The sequence below is a fragment of the Rattus norvegicus genome (genome assembly GCF_036323735.1).
Source record: "Rattus norvegicus strain BN/NHsdMcwi chromosome Y unlocalized genomic scaffold, GRCr8 chrY_unlocalized_9, whole genome shotgun sequence".
NCBI classification, from domain to species: domain Eukaryota; kingdom Metazoa; phylum Chordata; class Mammalia; order Rodentia; family Muridae; genus Rattus; species Rattus norvegicus.
In genome coordinates, this window is record NW_026947412.1 from 690,255 (window position 1) to 715,588 (window position 25,334).

General features: G+C 39.7%; 1 long non-coding RNA gene across 2 annotated transcripts in view; it reads left to right on the plus strand.

Moving 5' to 3' along the window:
* LOC134484806 (uncharacterized) overlaps positions 1 to 25,334 on the plus strand; it is a 35,530-nt gene that overhangs the window by 6,528 nt on the left and 3,668 nt on the right. The window contains exons 3-4 of one of the 2 annotated variants that reach the window (XR_010062616.1): positions 9,622 to 9,779; positions 21,121 to 23,991. This is a non-coding gene — a long non-coding RNA (uncharacterized LOC134484806). The other variant, XR_010062615.1, reaches the window with a different exon arrangement.

Genomic DNA, 25,334 nt, shown 5'->3' on the forward strand with positions numbered 1-25,334 from the left:
AACATGTTAAAATTCCACCCAACATCCTAGCTGTAGGAGCCAGCAAAATGTGTGTGTGTGTGTGTGTGTGTGTGTGTGTGTGTGTGTGTGCATACATTTTCTATATATATTTCAGACACCAAAATTAGATAAGATTGATGATGCTAAGAAGTGCATGCTGTGTGGAAAACAAGGGCACTGGAGAAAAATTCCTGAAGAAACCATGGCCTATGATCTAAGATCAAGAATCAACAAATGGGATCTCATAAAACTGAAAAGCTTTTGAAGGCAAAGGATACTGTGGTTAGGAAAAAACAGCAACCAACATATTGGGAAAAGATCTTTACCGATCCTACAACAGATAGAGTGTATATATATATATATATATATATATATATATATATATATATCTCCAAACTCAAAAAGTTAGACAGCCGCAGGGAGTCAAATAACCCTATTAAAAATGGGGTTCAGAGCTAAACAAAGAATTCACAGCTGATGAACACGGAATGGCAGAGAAACACCTAAAGAAATGTTCAACATCTTTAGTCATAAGGGAAATAAAAATCAAAGCAAACCTGAGATTTCACCTCACACCAGTGAGAATGGCTAAGATCAAAATCTCAGGTGACAGCAAGTGCTGGCAAGGTTGTGGAGAAAGAGGAACACTCCTCCATTGTTGGTGGGATTGCAGACTTGTACAACCCTTCTGGAAATCAGTCTGGAGGTTCCTCAGAAAATTGGACATTGAACTACCTGAGGATCCAGCTATACCTCTCTTGGGGATATACTCAAAAGATGCCCAAACATATAAAAAAAAAACACGTGTTCTACTATGTTCATAGCAGCCTTATTTATAATAGCCAGAAGCTGGAAAGAACCCAGATGCCCTTTAAGGGAGGAATGGATACAGAAAATGTGGTACATCTACACAATGGAATATTACACAGCTATCAAAAACATCGCCTTTATGAAATTCATAGGCAAATTGATCAAACTGCAAAATATCATCCTGAGTGACGTAACCCAATCACAGAAAAACACACATGGTATGCACTCATTGATAAGTGTCTATTAACCCAAATGCATGAAATATCCTAGATGCACAGAACACGTGATACTCAAGACGGATGATCAAAATGTGAATGCTTCAATCCTTCTTTAAAAGTGGAACCAGAATACACTTGGCATGGAATAGGGAGGCAAAGATCAAATGAGCGGCAGAAGGAACACCCATTCAGAGCCTGCCCCACATAGGGCCTATACATATACAGTCACCCAATTAGAAAAGATCGATGAAGCAAAGAAATGCAGACTGACAGTTACCACATGTAAATCTCTCCTGAGAGGCACAGTCAGAATACAGCAAATACACAGGCGAATGCCAGCAGCAAACCAATGATCTGAGAAAGGGACCTGCGTTGTAAGAATCAGAAAAAGGACTGGATGACCCTGAAGGGGTTCGAGACCACATATGAACAACAATACCAACCAACCAGAGCTTCCAGGGAGTAAGTCACTACCCAAAGACTATACATGGACTGACCCTGGACTCTGACCTCATAGGCATCTATGAATATCCTAGTAAGAGCACCAGTGGAAGGGGAAGCCCTTTGTCCTTCTAAGACTAAATCCCCAGTGAACGTGATTGTTGGGGGGCTGGAGGTAATGGGGGGAGGATGGGAAGGGGATCACCCATATAGAATTGGTTATACAATGGACACCTTTACATACTACATCTCCCTAAAGTTAGAAACTATTTCTTGCTTCATTAGTGTATACATGCTGTAAATGTAGAAGGTCAGGCACTGGGCATACAGAGAAAGGATCTAGGAACATGGGGTGAAGTAGATTCTTCTGGACAATCATTTTATTCCCAATTCCATTCCTCTGACATACAATTCAATTTCCTAGGTTTTCTATGTTTTCCACAAGCCAGTATTTTTTCTACAGACCTTTAATTGAATGAATTTCACATTACATTTTCTTATTTTACATTCCTTGATAGGGGACTTTATAAATATATTCCTGAATGTGTACTCAAAACTTCTGTTTTCCAATTCCAATATTTTAAATGATTTTTTCAACAAAGGGGACTCAGCTATAGAGTATAATAATTTAAATATTATGTACCTACTTCAAAGGATAAACTCCCTAAACCTTATTTTATCCAAAAATTACCAGACATCAGTAATGCAAAAAACACCATGGAGTGTAGAATGCAGTTCTCTTGTCTCATTAGATATCAGTTCTCATATATCTACCTTCCTGTGTTCCCAGTCCCTGTCTTGAGGGTTTTGGATGTTCTACCATGATTATTTCTACAGGCAAAACATAATATTCAGGAGGATGGGCAGTGAGAGGAATGGCTTTAGGTCCAGTAAAACCTCAAAACCAATATGTTCATATGAACAGGAGGGAGTCTATTGGTCATATTCATTTGTGGATTATAAAATCTTGACATAGTTGTGCAGAATCCATTTTGAAATTGCACCTAACCAGCTGTACGAGCCAAAAAATGTATATTTACTAGCCACAAAAACTAGATAATGTTGATAAAGCTAAGCAGTGCATTCTGCAAGGAAGCTGATATAGATCTTCCCTGAGAGACACAGGAAGAACCTGTCAAGCAGAGAAGTGAATGCAAGTGGCAAACCAGTGAACTGAAAACAGACCTCTTGTTGGTATATTTTGAGAAAGAATTAAAGGAGCTGAAGTGGTTTTCAACCCCATAAGAACAACAATGCCAATGAACCAGAGCTTTCTGGGTCTAAACCAATATTCAAAGACTAAATGGACAGACCTATGGCTCCAACTGGATATGTAGCAAAGGATGGCTTTTTTGTGCATCAACAGGAGAAGCCCTTCATCCTCCCTGGGTTTGACTCCCAGTTCAAGGGAATGTCAAGGAGCAGTAAGGGACATTGTAGAAATGGGGAGAGGGACAGTTTAGGGATCTTATGGGCCGGAAATTGGGGAGGAAATAACATTTGAATTGTAAATATAGAATTATCCAATTGAAAAAAGGAATAAAATTTGCTAAAAAAATAAAAGAAATTAAAGTAAAGAAATCTGCCACCTAATCACACCTACTGATTCAGAAATCTAAAAGGTCACTGTCAAGGAATGGAACTCAGATTATTACTAGTGAAAAGACTGAGATGATGAAGTCTCAACTAGAAACAATTCTATCTCCCAGATATCAGTGTCAGACACAAACTGCAAAATAAGACCAATTTTTCCCTAAGTTTCAAACCACAGATGAAAATCACCACGTGATTCAGGTAGTCTCTTTACTCTCCTTAAAACAAACTTTAAACACCTTCTATTGTTGTTGTAAAAATTAATAAAAATAAAAAATAAAAAATAAAAATGAAACAGTAAATGTTTTTCTCTGGTTGGTTTACCCTGCTTGGGTTCCACACCTCAGTGCCCCAGATATCTGCTGGATATCTTGGCAGAAACACAGCCCAGCCACACACTTTCTTACAGTGAGACTCTTACATATAAAAACACACCACACAATAATCTTATTTCCAATTGGTAAGATATAATTGCCCACTTAAACATACAAAGCCCGGTACCATCTATCCCTTGCACCTTATATTTACCAAGTCTCCAGCTTCTCCCACAACGACTCCTTGCTTCTCCTCTCTCTCTCTCTTTCTTTACTCACTCTCCCAAATATATCAACCCTTTCATGCTTTAGTTTCTCTTTCTCTTACAAAGACTCCTAGCTTCTCCCCTCTCTCCATCTCCTGTCAATTCTAACTCTTCTCAGTTCCCCATCCTGTCTCTAAACCGTTCCCTTCTCCTCCTAGCTTCCTTCTCCTCCCCTATCTCCATCTCCTGTCTCTTCTAAGACTTCTCAGTTCCCCATCCTATCTCTAAACCATTCCCTTCTCCTCCTTGCTTCCTTCTCCTCCCTTCACAGTCCCAACTGTTCCATCCTCTCCCCCTCCTGCTCAGGTTCCACTGGCTCAACTGTCAGCAACTGTTCTCTCTAACCCTATTCTCTGAATCTAATCCCCCTCTTGCTCCTGACTTTTCCCTCTGTCCAAATCTCACGCTCTTGCCTTTATTTAACAAATTCAGAGAAAATTTCAAGGCAAACCACAACATTCTATCAATTCTACAATCAATATGCAACTTAAAACTCAGGGCTTTAGCCCAAAATATATCCATCACTTAAGCTCTCTACCCGGAGCCACAGATTTTTCTTTAACCTTAATAACTTCTACAATATATGTCTGCATTCACTCTGCCTGCTGTTACAGACATTTATCACAACTCTCAACTTGGTGGTAGTGACTAATTTTTCCTTATCTAAGTTCTGAAGCTTTTATGAAAATCCCCCCTGTTTCAGGAAATGTCCCTACACTCTTCTTTCTAAAACCAAATTTTATCACTTTTTAATAATACCTTTAATAATGAAGTACCTTGTGTAGCTAGGATTTAATCCCAAAATTCACTTGGAGCCCACCTTAAAAAGAATATGAGTATCCTGAAAAACTTTCTAAACAACTTTCTTTAAAAAGCAGCTTTAATCTCTTAACTCTCTGAGCTGCCCTTACTTATCACAGAGCAGCGGACCTACAGCCTGTCAGTACAGGCTGCTTCGCTTTTTCATTATTTGAATTCCTGGCCTTAAGTTATCACATGCCTTAACATAGAGCCTGTGTCCTCTTACTTAGAAAATAAAACTTTTCAGTAAACTCTAAGGAATGCTATTGGATTCTTGATCATCACCTTGGTTCATGATCTGTTGTAAAAAGAGAAAAGAAAAAAGTAATGTTGCCTTTTACACCGCTAGCACTGGCACCATATTGTCCCATGATATCTGGTAGATATCTTTTGGAAAACACATCCCCACTCCTTGGCTGCCCAGTGTCTCTTGCTGCCACACACTTTCCTATCCTCAAACCCTCATGTAAAAGAACACACAACACAATAATTTTGACCCAATTAATAAGATATAATTGCCCACTTAAACAAACAAAGCACTTTACCATCTATCCCTTAGGAACATTAATACCAACCTGTAAATACAGAGAGCAGAATCTTGACTTCACCTTCAATGGCTTCTCACCCTCTCCTCTTCCTGTCTCTCCCTTTTCCTCTAGTCTCCTCCTCTCCTTTCAAACATCTCTCCCGCCCATCCTTCCTTCTCCTCCAATGACAGGATTCCTTCTATCCTGTTCCTGCCCCTCACATGTACTTTACAAATTCAATGGGAGGTGGTTCTTGTGAAGTCACCTGAGTTCTGAGTACAAGACTAGGCAACTATCCTTGGGCCAGTGGATTTAGCATCAAAATACAGATAACTTCAGGGCAAACCACAACAAGTAGCTTTGATATCCTAGTGAAATCTTTCAAGCCGTTAAAAATTGCAAATGTGAACATGTACTAATTTTCTTCTCTTGCTTGATGGTGAAAAAAAGTGGTACCCAACACTGTATGAGACCTAGTATTACATAATACAAGTAGAGAAAACAAATTACTCCCAAGGCCAACGTAACTTCATAAGTAAGCAATTTGTTATAAAGTAACAAAGAACAAACAAAGTACTTTTTTCAGTTGGTTTCCCTTCACTGTAGGCAGCAATTTGAATTTCTAGAGCAATGGTTAAGTATTGTATTATTTATCATTAAAAGTACCCTCATAATAATCTTAAAAAAAAAAAGAAATCTAAACATCTGTATAAAAACGTCATATCTGCTTTAAATGATCAGAATATACGTCTGTGATTGGAAATCCTTATTAAATCTTATCAGGAAGCTGAGGGTAAAACTGGATCAGAAATGAGTCATCAACAGTCCAGCTTCTGTGACAGTCACACCATTACCTGTACCACCATTGTTCTTGATCCCTGACCTTAAAAGGTCCCAGCCTTTCCGAACATCAAATTGTTCCATATATATATATATATTTTACATCAGAGACAGTAGTGAAAACATCTTAGCCAGCTTCACGAACAATTTTATTTTCCCAAAAGCTTTTTAAGGGTTGTGGTCGTCTCTGACCATTGTACATTTCCTCAGGCAATGATGGAAGCACTGATCTGCCCCAGAGGCAATCCCTAAATGACCTTGACCACTGTTATTGCCAATACCAATAGTGCTGCCTTTTGAATGGTGGGAATCTCCATGAGGATTTTCATGCACTTCTTAGATTAAGAGAGATATGAGTGGTATAACCGAGCAACACTCTGCATGAAGTCCTCGTTGGGTTCATGACTCACCAATGCCCAATGAGACTGTGCTGAAGAGTGGGCCATACCCCAGGAGTTCTAAATCTCTATGCCATTTCTCCTTCTCAGGCCTTGGCCATACTCCATGTCAGAACCAAATTTGAACCATTCTTTTACCATGGATAGAATTTCAAATACTCTACTGATAGTGGGCATCCTTACATTGTCCTTGACTTTAATGGAATTGCTTTATGTTTCTCTCCATTTAGGTTGATGTAGGGTACCGACTTGCAGCTCATTGCTTCTATTATGTTTCTGCATAGGACTGGTATCCCTGCTCGCTCTTATCCTTTTAACATGAAAACGGTTTCGAATATTTTTGCAAGCCTTTTCAGCATCTAATCAGATTATCATGTGATTTTTTTCTTTTATTTTCATTAGGTAGTGCATTATATTGATGGATTTTCAGAAATTGAACCATCCCTGCCTCCCACTAGAAATTAATAATTGCACAGCATAACCTACAGAAGTGTTCTCATATTCACACACATACTCTAAGAGCTCCTCCAAAAAACAAAAACGAAACATGTTAACAAAAAAAGCCATGCACCCTACAGAACATATCTAATACTCACATACACACTCAAACATCCCAATCGAAAAAACAAAAACCAAAAAACATGCAATCAAAAAAAATAACCATGCTTCGACAACATCAAAATAGAATGAACTAAATATCACTTATCATTAATGCCTTTAAGCATTAATGGCCTCTACTCAATAGTAAAAGAACACAGGCTATCACAATGGATTTAAAAACAGGATCTATCCTTCTGTTGCACTCAAGAAACACAATCCAGCAACTGAGATAGACACAACCTCATACAAAGGTGTTTGAAAAGCTTTTCCAAGCAAATAGACACAAGAAACAAATGGCGTAGATATTCTAACATCCAGCAAATCAGACATGCAACCAAAAGTAATCAATAGAGTTGGGGAAGGACAATTCATATGCATCAGAAGAAAAATCCACCAAAATGCCATCTCGATTCTAGATGTCTATATGCCAAAGACAAAGGCAGCAATATTGCTGAAGCTTAAATATCAAATCGAACCTCACAAATGAGTAGTAGGGAATATCAATGTCCTACTCTTACCAAGGGCAGGCCATTGAGACAGAAATTAAAAAAAAATGATGTAACTAACACGGGGTTCAATTAAGTTGACCTCACTGATATCTAAATAATAATTCACCTGAATACAAAAGTAAACACTCTCCTTTCAGTACCTCATGGAACCTTATCCTAAACTGACCATGTTCTCACACTCTAAAAAAGCCACAAGAGATACAGAAAGACTGTGCTAACCAATGTATTTTCTCAGATGACAATGGATTAAAACTGGACTTCAACAATAAGAAAAAGTGTATAAACTCATTGAAATTCAATAACTCGCAACTGAAGAACCATCAGTTCAGAGAAGACATAAAAAAAAGCATTCCTAGAATTCAAAGAAAATGAAGGCACAGCTTCTCCAAACTTAAGGGAAATAAGGAAAGCATTGCTAAGAGTAACAGGCATATGCAGCACAAGGCGCTTTCATAAAGAAACCAGAGAGAACCAACACTAGCAACTTCCCAGCACACCCTAAGTCTCTAAAATAAAAAGAAGCAAATACATATTAAAGGAGGAGACAGCAAGAAATAATCAGACTCGGGGTGAAAGTGGTACATCAGAAACAAAGAATACAAAGATCAACAAAAAAAAAAAAATAGCTGGTTCCTTGGGAACATCAACAAGACAGACAAACCCTAAGACAGATAATGTACTAGGAGGAGAAATAGCATCCAAATCAGAAATGATCAGGGAGCCACATCGATGGACACTGATGAAAGTCACAAAATCCTTAGGTCTCACTTCAGAAACCTGGTGGTTACACAATTTGAAGCTCTGAATGAAATGGATGATTTTGTAGATGGATAACACTGACCACATGTAAACTGAGGTAAGATAAACTATGTAAATAGCTCTACAACACCTAAAGAGACAAAAGAGTAATTAAAAGTTTCCCCACTGAAAGAGCCACAAGGCCAGATTGTTTGAGCACAGAGTCCTACCAGATTTTCAAAGAATTCTCAACATACTCCAAAAAACAGAAACAGGAGGAAAATTGCCAAACTTATTCCTTGACAGCACAGTCACTCTGACACCTAAATCACAAAAGGACTTAACACAGCAAGAATTTCAGACGAACTTCCCTTAAGAACATAGGTGGAAAAAATACTAGGTAAAATTATAGAAAACAAAATCCAAGGACACATGAATATTCCATCCAGTGCCATCTAGTAGGCTTCCTCCTGTAGCTGCAGGAGTGGTTCAGTCTATGAAAATCGATCAAAGTGATTCACCATATAAGCAAACTGAAGTGTAAAAAATTCTGCCCTCAGCATTTCACATTAACTTGTGAGCTACACATGGAGTTAAACTTTGTTTAAGTTGCATATAAACCAATATATATATATATATATATATATATATATATATATATATATATATATATATACCTAGCTATACTACTCCTGGCCTTATAACTGAAAAGACCTCTGCCATACCTCAAGGACATGTGCTCCATAAGTTTCCTTACTGCTTTCTTCATAATAAGAAGGAAATAGAAATAACCCAGATGCCCCTCAACCAAAGAATGGCTACAGAAAATGTGGTTCATTTATAGTATGGAATACTATGCAGCTATGAAAATAAGTACATTGTGAGGATGTAGTCAAGTAGATGGAATGAGAAAGTATTGTTCTGAATGAGGTAATTGAGACACAAAATAACATGTACATATTCACTTAAAAGAAGGTATTAGCCATAAAGTACAGAATTCACAAGCTACGATCTACGGAACCAAAGAAGCTAAACAAGAAGAAAGGCCTAAGAAAATGCTTAAATTTCACTCAGAAAGATGAATAAAATAATGAGAGTAGGCAGATGGAAGGAAAGGATTGGGTGGTGAGAGGATGGGAAGGGAAATGGGGTTTGAGAATCATTTCTTGGGAGAGATGGGCAAGAGGGACAGACGGCAGGAGAATAAACTGAAATCAGTGACTGTCCAGGGTGGGTGATATCTGTATTATTTGCCTGCAATCTGGGATGTGTGAGGCTACCCCAGCATCCATGAGGGTGACTTTAGCTGAGATTCGTAGCAGTGGGGATACGGGTACTGAAATGGTCACTTTCCATAGCCACAGAGGACCCAAGGTGGAAGGATAATAACCCAAACACACTCCCAAAATTTTGACCCAGAATTTGACCTCTCTATAAGAAACACAAGTACAGAGATGGAAGAGGAAATGAGGGAATGGCGACAAGGTAAGTGGCCGGATGTGAGACTTATCCTATGGGCAAACGGCAAACCCTGACATTATTAATGGTCCTTTCTTATGTTTGCAGACAGGAGGGTAGCATTATTGTCCTCTGCAAGACTCAACAGAGCAGCCGACTGACACACGTGCACAGACATACGGCCAAATATCGAATGGAGCTCAGTGAGTCTCACTGAAGGGCTGAGGGAAGTGCAGACAGAGACAGAGGAGCACAATGATCTTCAGGTGGGGTCACTAAACCAGTCGCTTGTCTGTGGATCCTGTTCTCCTACCCGGGCTGCGTTTTCAGGACCTGGTGGGAGACGATGAATCTAGTTGAGTAGAGACTTGATGTGCCAGGGGAGAGGGTGAACCCAGAGGGGTCCTCCACTCTCTCAGATAAGAAGGGGAGAGGATAGAAGGAGGGAGTATAAATGGTAGGAGCCTGGAGGAGTATGGTTCCAGGGCAGCATTCAGAATGCTACCTGGTGAATAGATGCAACCATTCTAGCAAGGGACTCAGGCATGACATCACTGGGAAGGGGGCGGGACATCATGGGTGTGGGACATGACATCATGGTGGTGGGGCATGACATCACGATTATCCATCAGAAGTAATTATCTGGCTAAACATTCATCACGAGTGTCAGCTCCACAGGCTCACTGAAGATCCTAAACCATAGTTGTTAGTGAAGTTATATATTGAAAAACCCAGTCAATATCTTATCTTGTGTCCTTTCACCTGTACCAAATCGTTTGATCTCTTTGTTTGACTCTTGATAACTGTTTTGGAACCTCTTGGAATGTGTTCTGAGTAGGATTAAGTCTGTTTACTCTCTCAGAACAATTAAATGGTCACACCTGGGAGACTGGCAGAGTTGTCACTGGAATTTTGACTAATAGAAAGAGACTTATAGCAGTCCCACTATAAAAGAGCTTAATAACCATTGATATAATTTTAAGAATTATTGTAGGATCGTTATTAAGACTAAAGAATTCATCTACTTGTCTGTATACTAACACTACGGGACAGTACAACTTCATAGGCCTGCAGAGATGTGCTCCAAAGGTGCTATAACTCAATTATTGTTATATATGTCTAATAATAACAACAGGAATAGCATTTTAATAGCAGGAAACTTTCCCAAAATGAATCCATTACAGCCTTGCTTAATAAGGGTGTACCAGTTGTGGATTATAAAGTAATCCGATGCTGTTCATCTGAGGATGATCACCTGCCAGTTATTAGCTTGTCCAGTCATGGCTCCTGACACTTTCTTCTCAGTCCCACATAGTACCTTCTCCAAAACTGACAATATGATCCATCACAAAACAGGCCTCAACAAATACAAGAAGACTGAATTAATCCCTTGCATCCTATGAGATCACTAAACACTAAGAATGGTCTTCAATAACAACAAGAACAACTAAAGACCCACATATACATGGTAGCTCAGGAATGATTTACTCGAGGAGAACTTGTTCAAGGAAGAAATAAAGAAAAAATTAAAGACACTTTTGAATTTAATGAAAATGAAGGCATAACTTGGGAACACAAAAAAGAAATGCTAAGAGGAAAACTCATAGCTCTGAGAGCCTCCACAAAGAAACAATTGCTATGATCCACTATTAGTTTGACAGAACACCTGAAATCTCAGAACCAATACAAATCCAAATACACCAAGAGGACTATACAGCAGGAAATAATCAAACTCCAGACTGAAATCAACCAAGTAGAAACAAAAGGAATTATATAAAGAATCAACAAAACCAGGAGCTGGTTCTTTGAAAAATCCAGAAATAGGTAAATCCTTAGTATTCAAATTAAAAATAACAAAATCAGAATTGAAATAGAGATATAACCATAGAAAATGAGAAAACTCGAAAAATTATCAGATCCTACTATAAAAGCCTATGCTTAAAAAAACGGGAAAGTAAGGAATAAATGGATAATTTTCTATTCAGATACAAGTTACCAAAGTTGAATCAGGATCAGATAAACCATCTAAATACTCCCATAACTCATAAAGTAGTAGAAGCAGTCATTAAATATCTCCCAACCAAAGATCCCAGGACTGGAAAGGTTTAGTACAGAATTCTCTCAGACCTTCACAGAATACCTAATACCAATATTCTCCAAACTATTCAACAAACTAGAAATAGAAGAAACACTATACAATTATTTCTCTGATGCCATAGTTATGCTTATAACTAAAGCAAACAAAGACCCATCAAAAAAAGAGAATTTCAGACCAATTTATTCATGAATATCCCTGCAAATATTCTCAGTAAATTTCTTTCAAACCAAATCCAAGAACACATCAAAACAATCATCCATCATGATCAAGTAGGCTTCATCCTGGAGATACTGGGATTGTTTAATATACAGAACCTGATCACTAATCAAACTAATCCCACTATAAAAACAAATTCAAAGAAAAGAAAACAATTAATTATCTCATTAGATGCTGAGAAAGCATTTTACAGTTAAAAGTCTTGGAAATATCTTAAATTCAAGGACCATACTGAAGCACAGTAAAAGCAATATACAGCAAACCAGTAGCCAGCATCAAACTAAATGGAGAGAAATTTAATGCAATCCCACTAAAATCAGGAACTAGACAAGGACACCCACTCTTTCCCTACCTTTTCAATATAGTATTCGAAGTCCTAGCCAGAGTAATTAGACAACAAATGTAGGTAAACAGACTAATATTGCAAATGAAGTATTCAAAATGTCACTATGTGCAGATGATGTGGTAGTATATTTAATTGGCCCCAAAATTTCCACCAGTGAATTTATAAGCCTAATAAACAACTTTAGCAAAGTGGCAGGGTAAAAAATTGATTCAAACAAATCAGTACTCTACTCAAAAGAGAAATAGACTGAGAAAGAAATTACAGAAATGACACACTTGACAATAGTCAAAAAGCATATGAAATACTTCAGTGTGACTCTAACCAAGCAAGTGAAAGATATATATGACAAGAACACATGTCTCTGAAGAATTAAATTAAAGGTCTCAGAAATTAGAAAGATCTCCCATGCTTGTGTATTGACAGGACAAATGTTGTAAAAATATCCATTTTGTCAAAACCAATTTACAGATTCAATTCAATCCCCATCAATATTACAAGTGAATTCTTCACAGACATAAAAATGACAGTTTGCCAATTTATTTGGAATAAAATAAATCCCAGGATAGAGAAAACTATTTTCAAAAATAAAAGCATTTTGGGGAAATCACCATCCCTGAGCTCAAGTTGTGTTACAGAGCAATGGTGATGAAAAACTGTATTGTATTGGTATTGAGACAGGCAGGTAAATAAATGGAATAGAATTGAAGATGGAGAAATGAACCCACACAGCTATGGCCACTTGGAAATTGATAAAAGATCTAAAACCATTCAGTGGAAAAAACGATAGCATTTTTTTTTAAAAAATGTGCTGTTTCACCTGAAGGGCAGAATGTAGAAGAATGCAAATTAATCCATTCTTATCTCCTTGTACAAAGTTTAAGTAAATGTGGATTAAAGTCCTCCACATAAAGATCACCAGTGGAACAGGAAGCACTTGGTCCTGGTAAGACTGAAACCCCAGTGAATGTGATTGTTGGGGGAGGGTGTCAATGGAGGGAGGGTGGGGATGGGAACACCCATAAAGGGGAGGGGGAGGGATTAGTGGGATGTTTGCCTGGAAAACTGGAAAGGGAATAACACTGGTAATGTAAATAAGAAATACTCAAGTTAATAAAAAAATTTAAAAATAAGACCTCCAAATAAAACCAGATACACTGAAACTAACTGATGAAAAAGCAGGGAAAAGCCTTGAACACTATAGAATTGGGGAAAATTTCCTGAATACAACACCAACGTCTTTTGTTCTAAGATCAAAAATTAAAAAATGAAACTTCATAAAATTTCAAAGTTTCTGTAAGGCAAAGGACACTGTCATTACTTCCATACAGCAACTAACATCTTGGGAAAAGATATTTAAAAATCCTATATCCGATGGAGCACTAATCTACAATATATACAAAAAATTCAATAAGCTATCCTTCAGAGAACCAAATAACACTATTTAATAGTGGACTACAGTTCTAAACACAAAAATTCTCAACTGATTAATATTGAATGGCTGAGAAGCACCTAAAGATATTTTCAACATCCTTAGTCCTTGGGGAAAAGCAAATCAAAACAATCCTGAGATTCTACCTCATACCACTCAGAATGGCTAAGATAAAAAAGTCAGGTGACAAAAGAGGCTGGCAAGGATGTGGAGAGAAAGGAACACTCTGTCACTGTTGAAATTGCAAGCTCTTTAAATACTCTGGAAACCGGCTGGAGGTTCCTCAGAAAATTGAACGTAGTATTTACTACTTGAGGACCCAGCTGTACCATTCGATGGCATATATCCAAAACTTGCTCCAACCTACAACAAGTTCACATACACCACTATGTTTATAACAGCCTTATTTATAAAGGACCGAAGCTGGAAAGAGCCCACATGTCCCTCAAAAGACAAACAGATAAGGTGGTACATTTACACAATGGTGTGGTACTGAGGTATTAAATAGAATGACTTCAGGCAATTCATAGGCAAATGGATGAAACTAGAAAATATCATCCTGAGTGAAGTAACCCTAACACAAATAAAGGCACATGGCATTCACTCACTGGTAAGGGGGTAATCTCTCGAATTTCTCAGATACTAAGGATGTGACAGGTTCCCTGGACCTAACATTGATGACATTAGACAACATACACAACAACAGTGATATTGAACCTGAAGACACCACCTGCAGTAGATAGACACGGTCCACAGTGCAAGAATGGGACAAATCACCCATCTCTTATTAAATCACAGTTATCCCTGTCTAGTGGAAATGCAGGGCAAAAATGCAGCAGAGGCTGAAGGAAAGGCCATCCAGAGATCTGCAAACACCAAACTGGACACTGTTGCTGATCTTGAGATCTGCTTGCAAACTGGAGTCTGATATGCCTGTCCTCTGAGAGGCTCTGCCAGCACAGCCAACCATTGAACTAGCCTAGAGATCCCAATGGAAGATGTAGGGGAAGGGCTGAAGGAGCTGAAGGGGATTGTAATTAGAGGTAGAATAACGATATCAATTAAGCAGACACCTCAGAGCTCCCATGGCCCTAACAACCAACCATAGAATGTATATGGTCTGGTACCCTACATATGTAGCTGAGGACTGCCTCATCTCACATCAGTGGAAGGGGAAGCACTTGGCCTTTAGATGCTTGATGTCCCAGAGAAGAGTGATTCTAGAGGGGTGAGGCAAGAATGAGTGGGAGATTTGGGGAGGCACCCTCTTAGAGACAAAGTGGAGGAGTATACTGTGGGGTGGTTTATTAACAGGGACTGGAAAGTGGTTAATATTTGCAATGAAAACAAAAACAATGATTAATAATACTAATAATAAAGGAGTGGCATTTTCCATACATTATTTTACTGCACAGGTTAGCTTGGAACATTTATTGTTGCCTAGATGCATATTTCTTCCTACAGTTTCTGATTTCTTGTTTTCTGAGGAGTGTAGCCTTAGGGCTTTCTCTTCATTCAAAGAAGGCATAACACTTAACTCCTTTCTCCAAGCAAGGGTGATTGTAGATATGTCTGTAAAAGGCAGGAGCCATTTCTACAATCTATTTGGGGGTCACCAAAAGAATTAATTACAAGCAAAATTTGTAACACGAACAGTATGTGTTCAATAAACTTACTAGTATTGAATGCATCCCAGGATTTCTAGCCAGGCAACTGTGTACGATAACAAGAGACATTTAGAAATTCAATATATGTGACTAGAGAAAATACATTCCATTGAGTAGCATACTCAATATTTCAAAAATATCATCATGGAAATAATATTAAGAGCTTTAGGACAAGAAAAAATAATGAACACCAAGTCACAAGCATCACAGAAACACCTGGAAGTCACATGGAATTCTAATATCAATCACACGCATTCTATGCTCTATTCATATCCTATTACATGTTCATTCCCTAACACAGTCCACCAGTGATTTTCTAGTCCCTGCAGTCTCTGAGGAGCAAGGGTCTGGATCAGCTTTTCACATTAGGTTTTGAGGCTCCAAGACACATGACTGCACCACTGATGGCCTCCAGTTTACAGGGAACTACCCTGTTTTAAGAGTCGCTTGACTGCACAGTGTCTTAAGCACTCCTTGCCCTTTCCGTTCATGTTGATCCTTCCAGAATCCCTTGTCTTGGCCCCTGACAGTGTGCACAAGAGCAGATAGCACTCTGGATTCAAAGGAGGAGAGTCGACAGGGATCCTCCCCATTCAGAAAGCTTGGATGATCGCCCGCTACTACAAGCAGAATTGACAAGTGAGGCAGCTCCTGACTGGGCCATGAAGACCTCGCGACTGCCTCCTGCAGACCTCGCGACTTCCCGGTGCAGACCTCACGACCCCCGTGCAGACCTCGCGACTGCACCATGCAGTCCTCGCTACTGCCCCGTGCTAACTCGAGGACAGGCCCTCTCGAGCTTTGGTTGTTTCCTGAGGTCAATGGTCACTCGAGATTTCCCTGCTTTGCCTTCCGGACTTGTCCAAAGTTCTCGGGAGAGAGAGCAATACTCAAATGATACAGCTCAACTGATGTTCCTCACCACTGGGAAGTACATTCACTGCCACTTCCCGAGTAGTAGCCCATTTGCCATTTCTTGTTCAATTTCCTAACGACTAAAAGGCCAGATGTGTGGAGAGAGGCCAGTGAGCTTCATCCCGGACTTTACCCTCTGACCATGCACCGCCGATTTCCCAGCCTCCTCGGCCTTGGAACGCCTTTAGATTCCCCCAAGATGATTATAACACCGGACTCCAATGGGGGAAGCACTTTAAGGGTTCCCAGTGTTCGCCACCTGAGACCGCCTTCAGTGTCCCCCAACCGGATTATAACTTCCTACACCAGTGTGGGAAGCAATTGAACAGCAGAGACCCGAGCGACTTTGTACCTCCCGGACTACTTAGACGCACTCGGTACAAGTTCAGATGCACAAAACCCTATGAAGACCAGAGATTCAAAAAAACCTGATATTCGTGCTACAGAAAAGCTACGGAAACTCGAAGATCATATGAAGGCTTCAGTCAGTAAGGGGGTCCTAGACCACAGACCGGAACTGACAGAGAAGAAGAAATGGACAGTTCCACTTCCTCTGAGGGTTCCTGAGGGCATGAGTAATTCACTGACCAAGGATAGCAGATCACTGAGTAACCCACTGACCAGGGATACCAGAACATGTGCTTACATCCTGCTACCAGAAAAAGAGTGGCCGCATCTTTAGTGCTCATTCTTGGGAAGATGAAAAAAAAAGTGGGTTATTTCTACTGGGTTTGAAGAAAATATGGACTTTGACGAGTTGGTAGCCAGAGTGCCTGCAACATCTACAAAACACAGTACTGGAGAGAACACTGAAAGATTCAAAGTAGATTACACTGTGCCTGGGCCACCTTCTGCTGACTCTTCTACTGACAAACTTGGACAGGTAATTTCCCCACACTTTCCAGGTTCCCAACATCCTTCCCTATCTAGACATGGAGAACTTCGATCTCCCATTTTACCCCAAGATATTCCTACCCACCCAAGACTTTGCGGAAATAACCAAATGTTTCCAATGTTCTATAGGGTTATTCCACATTTGCCCAAGTGTCCAAAATTCTTCCCACAGATACTGAACGGAAAATGATACATTCTCCTCTTCCAGAAGGAGTGTTTTTTTTTTTTCTTCAATCTTTATTAACTTGAGAATTTCTTATTGACATTTCAAATGTTATTTTCTTTCCAGGTTTCCATGTTAACATTTTCCTAGCCCCTCCCACTCCCCTTCTACAGGGGTGTTACTGTCTGATTCTCCCCCACATTACTGCCCTTCTCCCAACAATGCCATTCACTGGGGGTTCAGTCTTGGGAGGACCAAAGACTTCCCCTTCCACTGGTGCCCCTACTAGGCATTCAGTGATTCCTATGATTTTGGAGACCAGGGTCAGTTCATGTAAAGTCTTTGAGTAGTAGCTTAGTCTCTGGAAGCTCTGGTTGGTGGGCATGTTATTTCACATGGGGTCTCAAGCCCCTTCAGTTCTTTTAGGCCTTTCTCTGATTCCTTCAACGGGGATCCGTTTCTCAGTTCAGTGGTTTGCTGCTGGCATTTGCCTAAGTATTTACCATTATCTGGCTTTGTGTCTCAGGAGAGATCTACATCCAGTTCCTGTCAGCCTGCCTCTCTTTGCTGCTTCATCCATTTATTTAGTTTGGTGGCTGTATATGTATGGGCCCCAATGACTGTTCCTTCATTCTCTTCTCTAAACATTGACACCCTGTGCCCTACTATGGGTATACTTGTTCCCCTATTAAAGAAGGAGTGAAGCATCCACATTACAGTCATCCTTCTTGAAATTCCTGTGGTCTGTGCATCTTGGGAAATTAGAGCATTTGGGTTAATATCCACTTATCATTGACTACATACCATGAGTGTTTTTTCTGTGATTGGGTTACCTCACTCAGGGTGATATTTTCTAGTTCCATCCACTTGCCTATGAATTATATGATGTCATTTTTTGAGAGTTGAGTAGTATTCCTTTGTGTAGATTTATCACATTTTCTGTATCCATTCCTCTCTTGAAGGGCATCTGGGTAATTTCCATCTTCTTCTGTGAATATAGTGGAGCATGAGTCTTTGTTGTATGTTGGAGAATGTTTTGGGTATATGCTCAGGGGAGATATACTTGGGTACATAGATAGTGCAATGCCCAGTTTTCTAAAGAAGCTCACAGAATGATTTTTACCAGTCTGCAATCCCACCAAAAATGGAGGAGTGCTCTTTTTTTTCTCTATATCCTTGCCAGAATCTGCTGTCACCTGAGATTTTTTTTGTAGCCATTCAGACTGGTGTGACGTGGAATGTCAGGGTTGTTTTGATTTGCATTTTCCTTATGATTAAACATGTTGAAAATTACTTTTTTTCTCCATATTTATTAACTTGGTTATTTTGTTTTTTAACATTTCAATTGTTACTCCCTTTCCCAGTTTCTGGACCAACATCCCCGTATCCCATACACATCCCCTTCTATATAGGTGCTAGCTCCCCTTCCTCCCTCATTAGTGCCTCCCCAAAACAATCCCATTTAATGGTGAATTCAGTCTTGGCAGGACCAAGGTCTTCCCCTTCCACTCGTGCTCTTCCTAGGATATTCATTGCTACCTATGAAGTTCGAGCCCAGGGTCAGTCCATGTATAGTTTTTGGGTAGTGGCTTAGTCTATGGAAGCTCTGCTTGGTTGACATTGTTGTTCAGATGGGGTCTCGAGCCCCTTCAAGCTCAACTGATTCCTGATTCCTTCAACAAGTGTCCCGTTCTCAGTTCAGTGGTTTGTTGCTGACATTTGACTGTTTATTTGCTGTATTCTGGCTGTGTCTCTCAAGAGAGATCTACATCTGGATCCTGTCAGCCTTCACTTTTTTGCATCATCTCTTATCTCCTTAGGTTTCTGTATATGTATGGGCCACATGTGTGGGAGACTGTGAGTGGGTGTTCCTTCTGTCTCTGTTGTAAACTTTACTTCCCCATCCTCTCCCAGGTATATTATTGTTCCCCATTTAAAGAAGGAGCAAAGCATTCACATTTTGGTCAACCTTCTTAAGTTTCACATGTTCTGTGCATCTAGGGTAATTGGTCTAATACCCACTTATCAATAAGTGCATACCATGTGTGATTTTCTGTGATTGGGTTACTCACTCAGGATGATATTTTCCACTTCCATCCATTTGCCTATGAATTTCATAAAGTCATTGTTTTTGATAGCTGAGTAATATTACATTGTGTAGATGTACCACATTTTCTGTATCCATTCCTCTGTTGAAGGCATCTGTGTTCTTTCCAGTTCCTGGCTATTATAAATCAGGCTGCTATGAACATAGTGGAGCACGTGTCTTTGTTACATGTTGGGGCATATTTTGGGAATATGCCCAAGAGAGGTATAGCTGGTTCCTCAGGTAGTTAAATGTCCAATTTTATGAGGAAGCTCTGCACTGATTTCCAGAGTGGTTGTACTAGTCTGCAATCCCACCAACAATGGAGGCCTGTTCCTCTTTCTCCACATCCTTGCCAGCATCTTTTATCATCTGAGTTTACATCTTAGACATTCTGACTGGTGTGCGGTGGAATCACAGTGTTGTTTTGATTTGCATTTGCCTTAAGACTAAAGATGTTGAACATTTCTTTAGGTGTTTCTCTGCCATTTGATATTCTTCAGCTGTGAATTCTTTGTTTTGCTCTGAACCCCATATTTCAATAGGGTTATTTGTCCCCCTTTAGTCTAACTTCATGATTTAGAGTTTGACAATCATTATCCTAAGGATCCTTTGCTACAATTTTTTACTGAGCATCCAGTGATCTTTCCTCAGGTCACTGCCTCAGAGCGTTAGATATTTATACAGATGGCTCCAAAACAGGTGTAGGTGCCTACATGTTTGATTCTCAAGAAACAGTATTGATTCAGTACAGTCCAGGAACACCCCAAATCACAGAATATAAAATGGTATTGGAAGTTTTTAAAATATTTCATGATTCTTTTAATTTAATTTCTAATTCTGCTTATGTAGTTTACGCTCACTTGAAATTTCAGGGCCAATTACTTCGACTAATACTGTATGTCAAATTATTTTCGAATTACAAAAATTGATTTGGGTCAGAAAAAATAAGTTTTTCATACAACATATCCGAGCTCATACTAATTCGCCTGGTCCTGTGGACAATAATAACGACTTGATGGTTGCTAGTACTCGTAGAGAATTTATTTTTCATGCAGCTCCAGTTGATCTTACTAGAGAATTGCATCAAAAGATTCATGTTCCTGCCTTTACAAAAGTTTAACATCTCTAGGGCTACAGTTCGTGATGTGGTGTTAGTTGCCAGAATTGTGTTCAATTTCACCACCCTTGTCATGTGGGGATTCACCCTTGTTGTCTGATCCCCCTAAAACTTTGGCAGATGGATGTCACACACATATTTCAATATGGAAATTTAAAATATGCTCATTTTTCTGTTGATACTTGTTCTGGTATTATACATGCTACTCTGGTGACTGGTGAAAAGGCTAGTAATGCCATTAGTCATTGCTTAGACACATGGGTGGCCTGGAAAAGCCTGATAGTGTTAAGACAGACAACGGGTCTGCCTACACAGCAAAGTCCTTTAAGGAATTTTGCCAGACAATGCAGGTTTGTCATACTACAGGATTACCATACACTCCCTAGTGGCAAGGAATTGTGGAAAGAGCACATTGTACCTTAAAAGAGCTTATAAAAAGCAAAAAGGGGGATTTGCCAGTGGCCAAACACCAAAAGAAGAACATTCATTAGCTATTTTTACTCTAAATTTCTTAATTTTGTCCGTGCATGGCCGCTCTGTCACGGATTGCCATGCTGCTACTACACCTATGAGTAATGCAGAAGAAAAGTGGAAGGAAGTATTAACTGGTGAATGGTGTGGGCCAGATCTTGTGATTTCGAGGTCTAGGGGAGCTGTTTGTCTTTTTCCGCAGAACTAAGAAAATCCAATTTGTACCTGAGCACTTGACTCAAAAATTGCCTTCTGCTCTCCTGAAGATGAGACTACGAACCCTACTATAGCTGGGAATGGTAATCCAGGTTGATTCACTAATCTTGTGGGCTACTGCCAGATCCTGGCCAGTACCCATGCCAGTTCATAGCAATTCAACTGTTTTGCCAAACTTTTCCTCTGCCTCCTGTTTGTGTGATGCTCCCTGTATTTTGCCAAATGGAGAAATGCCCCAATGCTATGCAGCCATTAACTTTTCCCTGTCGCATACCTTATGTTTTATTTTAAGAACTCTTCCCTGCCGTGCATTTGGTTGCGTAGAGCCACATTTCAATATTCAATATAATATAAGCTCTAATGTGAGCAATATACCCATTTGGTATCTGGTCTCCTATTAGTTAATCAAAGGATAGTTTAGTTCAAGGACAAATTGAAGCACTGTATCATATTACGCAGCTGTCCTGCTTTTCTTCCCATAGAGGCTTATGCATTACTCCTTTGCAAGTTAACTTTTCTCAGCATTCTCAACAGAGCAAAGAAATCTTGAATTATCTGAAAGGGAACTATTCCATGAAATCAGAGCAACTATCAAGACAATTGCTGATGTAGATTACTGACTTAACAGCACTAGGTTGGACCCTATCACAGTTGAAGATTTTACGTCATGGATTGCCAATGCTTTCTCCCTTTATTAAGGAGTGGGCTGGCATGTTTGCCTGGGGAGCTATTTTCCTCCTTGGATGCAGAGTATGTCTCCAGCTTATTGGCCATTTAAAAAGACAACATGTCAGACACAAAGCGGTTGTTTACTAGGCTATGATCATCCTTGAAAATGGTGCTTCTCCCAAAATAGGGCTGGCCTCTTTATAAGATTAAGTGTTCGCCCTAGATCATTTTTGTCATTGTCATGTGGAGTCATTGTATCCAGAGATGGGTAAATTTCCTCGAGTTCGGTCCAACCTGAGACAGGAGGCCCAGGTGTTGTATGTGAACCCAATGACGGGTAAGTCTGAGTCATCATCAGCAATGACCTAAGACAGGAGCAATGAAAAGAATGACATTACACCCAGATCTAGACCATTCATATTATTAAACAAAAAAGGGGGAGAAATGGGGAGCAGCATGGTAAAACAAAGATGGCGCAGACATCCTGTCCCGTGTGGTAGTAAACGACTTATCGAGGATGAATAGGCTTGTCCACTTGCCAGGGCGGCCTTATGATAATGAGGTGATCCGGAGCCCTGCTGTGGTGAACAACGGTATTTGCATACTGCTCATGCACGGAATTTGCACCTGGCATCAGTTGGATGGGACAGTAATGTGCTAATGAGGGATTCATGCTCTGCCAATCCATGAAGGACAAGTAGCAGAGTAATAGTGGGGTGATTCGTGATCCACCAATCCCTGAAGGACAATTAGCATAACCACAGCCTCTTCTCTACATAAGGCGAGCACTTTTGCCGCTCGAGTTCCCCTTATCAGTAAAGAGGTGATCCCGCAATAAAGGCTGTTAAGAAGAATCCCACTGTGTTGCGTATTCCTTGCCAGCCGAGGTGGACGTGACACTTCAGAATAAAAGTCGTAGAAAGATCAGGAATTGAAGGCCCATTTCTAAACATAGTGAAAGAAATATACTGTAAACCTCTAGATAACATCAAACTAAATGGGGAGTAACTTGAAGCAGTCTCACTAAAATCAGGGACTAGATAAGGCTGCACCACTTTCTTCCTACTTATTCAAAACAGGACTCCATGTCATAGACAGAGAAACCAGACAACAAAAGGAGGTCAAAAGGATACAATTGGAAGGTTAGATATCAAAATATTACTATTTGCAGATGATATGATTGTATACTTAAGTGACCCCAAAAGTTCCACCAGAGAACTACTTAATCTGATAAATAACTTCAGCAAAGTGTCAGGGCATAAAATTAACTCAAACATACCAGAAGCCTTCTTATCCTAAATGGATAAACAAGCTGAGAATGAAAATAATGAAATCATACACTTCACAATAGTCCCAAATAATGTAAAATATCTTGTTGTGTGATTTACCAAGAAGGTGAAAAATGTGTATGACAAGAAATTCAAGTCTCTGAAGAGAGTAATTGAGGAAGAACTCAAAAGATACAATGAGCTTCCAGGCCCATGAATTGACAGAATTGATATAGTAAAGATGACCATTTTGCCAAAAGCAATCTACACAATCAATGCAATCCCCGTCAAAATTACAATTCAATTCTTTAATAGAGAGAGAAAGAGCAATTTTTAAAATCATTTGGAATAAGAAAAACCCATGATAGCTAAAACTATCCTCAACAATAAAAGAACTTCTGCGGGAACCACCACCCCTGAACTCCAGCAGTATTACAGAGCAATAGTGATAAAAACTCCATGGTATTTGTAAGGGACAGACAGATAGAGAGTGAAAAAGAATTGAAGACCCAGAAATGAACCCACAAACCTTTCACTTGATCTTTGTCAATGGAGATAAATCCATCCAAAGGAAGAAACATAACATTTTCCGAAAAGAGGGCTGGTTGAACTGGAAGTCAGCATGAAGATGAGTGCAAATTATACCATTTTAAGAACATGTACAAAGCTTAAGTACGAGTGAATCAAGGACCTTCACATCAAACCAGATACACTCAAACTAATATGTAGGGAGCGGCTAAAGATGGCTCCGACATCCGGTGATCATTAGTGATAAACAACTACAAGGTGCATGTGTTGACATTTCTCCAGCAGTTATCAGACTGGAGTGATATTCATGTTAATAAGGTACTTCATACTCCACCAATCCCCAGAGAACAAATTTACAACCACAGCCTGTCTTGTATTTAAGTCAGGTGCCTTTGTTCCCCAGGGTCCACCATATCAAGAATGAGGTTTTCCTGCAAAAAAGGCTGTTGAGAAGAATCCAATGGTGTTGTGTCTTCCTTACTGGACGACGTGGGCGCTACAACTTGTATGGGGACCCAAGAAAATTCTCTTTTCTCAAGAGGATTCGGAACTTTTCAGCCTCAGGTCTGTGTCGTGAGGAAGTTTCTGGATGGGACGATAAAGCTCCTGAATAAGGGATGATAAAGCTCCCAGAAAAGGGACGATAAGTATCCTGGATAGTGTCGATCAAGTTGTGGTGTATTAGGGACTATAAAATTTCCCTAATGGGAAAATAAGTTTCTCTTGAGTAAGCAGAGATGATGAAAGCCTTGTTTTACAGGCAAAAAGGTGAGTGAAACGTGGCAATGTTTTTTTTTCCCCCAAATGATCTTCTGTGGGTTGTACTAACACTTTTGCCTTTTACCCTTTTTGTGTGGTGGTGTTGCTACTGTTTGAATTGCCACGATCCAGGCCATGAATACATGTGCTGGGTAGAGACCACTAATGATGAGCTACAAACTGGTGTGTAAGTAAACACTCCAGCATGCCCTGCTCGTAAATCAATAGTAAATAAGGTCGTAGATCATGGGAAACTCACACTCCACCCCCTCCTGTCAGCTATTCAGGAGCTTGTTGGTCAGCGTAAGCTTAAAATCAAAAGGAAAAGAGACAAGGAAACTTGAGGAAGAAATCACTCTTAAATAAAATTTCCCCAGATAAGGCCTCTGGCTAAGGAGTAAGTGTAGTAGAAGGAAATTTAATTTTATGGACCCTGCTCTAGTAGTGGTGTGTTGGTTGATTCCCAATGTTAATTTTTGAAACATAGTGTTTTATCTGTGCTTTTGTTCCCAGCCCACACAGTAGGGGGGAGCAAAACTAGCTGCGGAGCTGCTACAGTGAACATGGAAACTTCTCAGTCTCACCCAATTTTCCTGGCTCTTCAAGAGCTGTTTGAAAGAAATAGACAGGATAAAAAGAAGCACTATAGAGAGATTTCTTAGTGATTTCGAAGCCATTACTCCTTGGCTAACTCTCTGGGAATCTCATGGTGGACAGCTGAGATAAGCTGGGAAAAGATTTAAATTTTGCTTGGGAGCAAGGAACTATAAAGACAGAGGATGGGCCGGTTTGGCACTTAATGAATACCTGCCTAGATCAGAAATGCTGTTAACAGGTTATAGAAAAGGGACAGGCTGTGTTAGAAATGTTACAGAAAGAACGATCTGAAAAGGCTGAGCGTAAGGCGGGGGAAGACTCTAAGTAAAACAAGAACTAGAAAGGAATGTATCCATAACTCAAAGAACAAGGTCAGAAG